Source organism: Triticum aestivum, chromosome 1D (assembly GCF_018294505.1).
Source record: "Triticum aestivum cultivar Chinese Spring chromosome 1D, IWGSC CS RefSeq v2.1, whole genome shotgun sequence".
In the NCBI taxonomy this organism is placed as follows: domain Eukaryota; kingdom Viridiplantae; phylum Streptophyta; class Magnoliopsida; order Poales; family Poaceae; genus Triticum; species Triticum aestivum.
The window spans coordinates 251,778,439-251,784,589 of NC_057796.1; positions in this window are offsets into that span (position 1 = coordinate 251,778,439).

A 6,151-nucleotide genomic window follows, 5' to 3' on the forward strand; every position below is an offset into this window, starting at 1 on the left:
CAACCCCTTATCGCGTTGGTTGCGAGGATTTATTTGTTTGTGTAGGTGCGAGGGACTCGCGCGTAGCCTCCTACTGGATTGATACCTTGGTTCTCAAAAACGGAGGGAAATACTTACGCTACTTTGCTGCATCACCCTTTCCTCTTCAAGGGAAAACCAACGCAGTGCTCAAGAGGTAGCATGCCTATGTATTGATCATTGCCTAGATATCGCCATGATTATTTGAAGTTCTATCAATTTCCCAACAGTAATTTATTTACCCACTGTTTGCTATTTTTTCTCGAGAGAAGCCACCAGTGAAACCTACGGCCCCCGGGTCTTTTTCTCATATTATTTGCCTTTGCGATCTATTTTCTTTTGCTTTTATTTTTATATCTACTGAACCAAAAATACAAAAATACCTCACTGCATTTTATTCTTATTTATTTTATTTGGCGTTCGATCTATCAATCTACTACAATTTATATCACGTCCGTTTGCCAATTTCTTGCGCCGTTACCCGAAAGGGATTGGCAACCCCTTTAACACGTCGGGTTGCGAGTAGTTGTTATTTGTGTGTAGGTGTTGTTTACGTTGTGTTGCATGGTTCTCCTACTAGTTTGATAACCTTGGTTTCATCACTGAGGGAAATACCTACCGATGTTGTGCTGCATCATCCCTTCCTCTTTGGGGAAATACCGACGTAGTCTTACCAGACATCAAAAGGAATTTCTGGCGCCCTTGCCGGGGAGGATCTTCAACATATACCAGGTTCCTAATCACAAATCTCATCTCCTCGCAATTTACATTATTTGCCATTTACCTCTCGTTTTCCTCTTCCCCACTTCACAAAATCTGTCGTTTTATTCGCCCTCTTTTTTGTTCGGCTTTTTCTCGTCAGATCTCTTGTTTGCTATCTCTACTTGTGTTACCATGTGACTTCTATTTGCTTGCATCTTCGCTTGCTAAAAATCTATTGATATGGATCCTCATCCACTTGCTATTTTTTTCAAGAGATCCAATTATGATGAACCCATTGCTAGTAACTTGAGTGCGCTAGATTATCTTTCTGAAGTGATTCATGATAGCTCCTTGGATGAAAAGCATGATTGCGATGATGTTACTATAAATTCTATTAATGTTAATTGTGCTAATAGTATGCAAAACCTCAAGCTTGGGGATGCTAATATTTCTATGACCACTACTTATTGCAATGATCCTGATTGGGGTGATAATGATTCTTATGATCTTGAAAATTTATTTAAACCTCATGATGAATATGTTTGCAATAATATTGAAAGTGGGTTTGGAAGAGTGTCAACTTTAGGTGTTAATGATCCCACTACTTTGGAGAATTATCAATCTTGTGAATTTTTTGATAAAAGTGGGTTTGGAGAGGTCATGACTTTATTTGATGATAATCCCACTATTTTGGAAGAGTGTCAACTTTGCATGCATGTGGATCATATAGAGAATATGTTATGTGATAGCTATATTGTTGAATTTGAATATGATACTACATGTAATTATGTGAGGCGGACGACGCAAGACCTCCTCGGGGGCGGCCTCACTAGGCTGGCTTGCGAGGAGTGGAGAGATCAAGGCGAGGGGCACCTCACGAGGTCCCTGTGACGCAAGCCATGACGACTGTCGGTGTCAAAACCGGCGGATCTCGGGTAGGGGGTCCCGAATTGTGCGTCTAGGCGGATGGTAATAGGAGACAAGGGACACGATGTTTTTAACCAGGTTCGGGCCCTCTCGATGGAGGTAAAACCCTACTCCTGCTTGATTGATCTTGATGATATGAGTATTACAAGAGTTGATCTACCACGAGATCAAAGAGGCTAAACCCTAGAAGCTAGCCTATGGTATGATTGTTGTTCCTACGGACTAAACCCTCCGGTTTATATAGACACCGGAGGGGGCTAGGGTTACACAGAGTCGGTTACAAGGAAGGAGATCTACATATCCGTATTGCCAAGCTTGCCTTCCACGCCAAGGAGAGTCCCATCCGGACACGGGACGAAGTCTTCAATCTTGTATCTTCATAGTCCAACAGTCCGGCCAAAGGTTATAGTCCGGCTGTCCGGATACCCCCTAATCCAGGACTCCCTCAGTAGCCCCTGAACCAGGCTTCAATGACGATGAGTCCGGCGCGCAGATTGTCTTCGGCATTGCAAGGCGGGTTCCTCCTCCGAATACTTCATAGAAGATTTTGAACACGAGGATTGTGTCCGGCTCTGCAAAACAAGTTCCACATACCACCGTAGAGAGAATAATATTTTCACAAATCTAATCTGCTGACGTATTCCGTAGTGTGACATCACACCACAGCCAGGCCTTTATTCGAATCGTTTTTTATAGCCAACCTCAGCGCGTTTCGCGAGGCGGTTTCCTTGGCACGTCTTGTCGAAGCAGAGATCGTGTCCCCTTTATCTACGGGATTCTCATCAGCACGGACGTGGGTAACCCAATCGTGCCCGTTGGTATGTCCCCTCGATAGAAGGTAAGTCCCAAACGGTCACGAGGAGGGCTCTTGGTATTCGACCTCTTTATAAAGAGACCAAGGCCTTACTCTTTTCTTTCAATCTCAATCGAATCCGCCTCCCACCTCGAGTTCCAACACCCGAAGCTTCAGATTCAGGCGCTTCGGACCTTCGATTATGTCCGGATCCGACCTTCAAGGCCGATGGATGCCTTCCTCCGTCACGGAGGAAGACGTAATAAAGCTAAGGGAGGCCAGGTACTTGACCGGCGAAATCCCGCATAGGCTGCTTGCTCAAGGGCAAGTTATTCCCACTCCCAAGCCCGGTGAGAGTGTCGTGTTCGTATCTCACTTCCTCCGAGGGCTAGGCTTCACGCCGGATCCCTTCGTGAGGGGGCTCATGTTCTATTATGGGCTGGACTTCCACGACTTAGCTCCGGAGTCTATCCTCCACATCTCATCGTTCATTGTCGTGTGCGAAGCTTTCCTCCGTATTACCCCTCACTTCGGACTGTGGCTCAAGACCTTCAAAGTGGAGCCGAAGATGATCGAGGGGCGGCACGCAGAGTGCGGAGGCGCTGTAATAAGCAAGAATGCTGATGCCCCATGGCCCGAGGGCTCTTTCTAGGAGGAGCCCAGCCTATGGCAACAAGAGTGGTTTTATATCACGGCTCCCAGGGGTACCAAGTGGGTGGCTCCACCTATATTTCGCTCGAGTCCCTCGCCACGACAACGTCATGGGTCAACAAGGGGCTAGACTAGGGGCCAGTAAAGGATGTGCCCATATTGCAGAGCCGCATCCGAGATCTCCGAGAGAGAGATGTCAGTCTGGTCCTGGTGACGCAAGTCATGTTAATTCGCCGAGTCCTGCCCTGCAAACGTCGCCCCCTCCGCCTGTGGGAGTTTAACCCGGAGGGACCGCGAGCTCTTCAACATTTCCTTGGCATGACGCCCGCGGATATGTACAAATTGTTCTTCGGACCATAAGTAATGTGTCCGGATTCCACTGAGGATGCAGGTTTGAGCTGCAATCGTCCGGATACCCAAGTAAGTAGCCCCGCATCTGAACACTCCATCCGTTTATTTATCGCAACATAGCCCTTAAAAAAGCCGCTCTTTAACCAGGAGTGGATAGCGAAGGCAAAGTTGATCAGGTGTCCGGACCCCCTCCCTGAGACCTCGCCAGACCCTATGTTAACCAGGATGCTGGAGATCGCGCCCTATCAAGCGCCTTCGGGAGAAGATAAAGGGGGGAACAAGGAGGCTACCGCCTCCGTGGAGGAGATTAGCCGGAAGGGAGGAATCGGAACTTCCTCTCCCCAAGGAAAGAAGAGGACCGCCTCTGAGGACCCGGAGACAATGGTCTCAAGACGGGGGAAGAAATCTTCGCCAGAGGGTCCTGTACCAGGGGATACCCCGGCCGCACTATGCCCTCAAGGGGATCAGCCCTCCACCGAGCTGTAAGTAAAAGGGTACTTAATAATGTGAAAAAACCTTGCTTTACTTCTGAGGAAAATAACCAAAGCCTTTATCTTGCAGTTCGGATCTTAGCCCTTCCTAGCAGAGCTCGTCTTCGGGGGATCTTCTTCCAGAGATGATGGAGAGCGGAACGCCTCCCCCTGCCATACCGCCTCATGGGGCGGGCGACCCCGAAGTGTCGTCGCGGAGGGTTTCTGCTGATCCAGCAAGGCCAGAAGGTAGTGATATGGCCACCCGAAGCGCTCGGTATCCGGCTTCTGAAGAGAGCAATCAAAAGAGTCCGGCACCGTCTGGTGTGCGGTCGGACGTACTGAGGGATCTGCTAGAGCGAGCAGTTATCTCAGAGGAGCACCGCACGTTAATGGGTACGGTAATTGAAAGGATTTCGTCCACGGAAAGCGGGTTGCATGAAGCTGTCATGAGTCTACTGACGGGTTTTGAGGTACGTGAAATGATCTACCTTTTTGACAGTACCGCATATTTTAAGATGCGCCATGTGTAGATAGTAGCCCCTGAGACTCTGGGTGCTATCGAAGACGACGGCACACAGAGGATCATAGTCCCAGGTATAATTTTGCCGCCTTCATATGCAGGTGGCGAAGTGTCCGGTGGCCAGCCGGACTGATGAATTTGCCGAGTTAAAGCGGCAGCTTGACGTGGCAGATGCCGACATCGTGCTTGTCAACAAGCGGCTTGTCGAGGCACAAGGTATGTGATTTCTCCGGAGACGCATGGTAAGAGGAGCATGATGCCAGTATCTTATAACATGTGTGTTAATGCAGATGGAGCTGCGACCATGGAGAACCTGCGGGCAGAGCTTGCCCTAGTCAAAGAACAAGCCAGAAAAAGCGATGCGGCTGCCCTAAAGGCGGTCGAGGAGCTAAAGGCCGAACAGGCTGCTCACTGCCAAAGCAAGGAGGAAATGGCCAAGATGGCTGTGGAATTGAAGAACGCCGCTGACCGTTGCAAGCTTCTTGAAAAGGAAGACCAAGCGAAGAGGACAAGCCTGGAGAAGGCCACGATGGCGGCCAAGGATACCCGCTCTGCAATGAGAGCGATGAAGGAGGAGCTGCGTCAAGCCAGAGATATCGCGGCTGGGAAGTCCTTTATGCTGCGGATGAAGTTCGGAGATCCTAAATATGCTCCTTTGGACCGGCTGTGGAGTTCTGCGGACGCATATCTGGATTTAGCGGCGAGTGCTGCTGATGCGGCCGAACACTTCCGAGATAAAAAAGATTGTGAAGTAGAAAAGCTGTTCTGGTCACAATTTAACGATCCAGAGCGTCCGCTTCCATTGACTGATCGGCTGGCCGAATGGGCCGAGCTGAATAGATTGTCCGGACTCGCCATGAGGTATGTCGTGGATCATCTGTGGCCGGAAAGGCCAAAGCCGAACAGTTATTTTAGTTTGGTGCAGCAGTTCCTTGGTGCAGTGCCGCATATCAACGCGATGAAGAGGTCGGCGTGCGTAGAGGGTGCGCGGATGGCCCTTGCCCGTGTGAAGACATACTGGGCGGAGATGGAGGCCACCGCCGTTGCAGCCCAAGATTCGGACGAAAGCCGAGTACCTGCCGAGCACTACTTTCAAGAAGTTCTTGAGGGCGCTCGTTCGATAGAGGTGCAGTGCTCGAAGAATATTATGTTCTAATGACATGTATTCCCATTGAAAACAATGTTTTGCTGAAATGTAAAGGCTATTTTATACTTGTGCCTGCAAGAATTATAATACCTCCCGTGCGGCCGTTTATGTATATATGTATATAACCTGAAAGATGGCAGTCGTCGGCTTCTGCCCCCACGCATATAATGCGGGGGTGTTCGCAGAAGACGCATATTCACACTTTATCCAACGTCTTGGTCCATTAAGGAGGTGATAGCGCAGTGAACTAGGCAATCGGACTATAATGCTTTATCACTTTCACTTAGCCATAGGAGTTTGACAGTGGGGCTACTATATAGCCCCTGGTGGCTCCGTGCTCATCCGAATTCGGGGCGCGTACATGCCTGGCCAGGAAACGGCCCTTCGTTAAGGTGGAGGAATCCTGAAGATTCCGCTAGGTCATCGAGTGGTTGACCAGTCTCACGCTATAGCATGACAATCAGTTTTTGGCTTTCTCTACTGAGGTGCTCGCCTGGCTGAACCGGGGCACAATCGCAGTAGTTCTCCTGGTGCCGCCTTAGCCGATAGAGTGGAACGTAAGGCAGCAA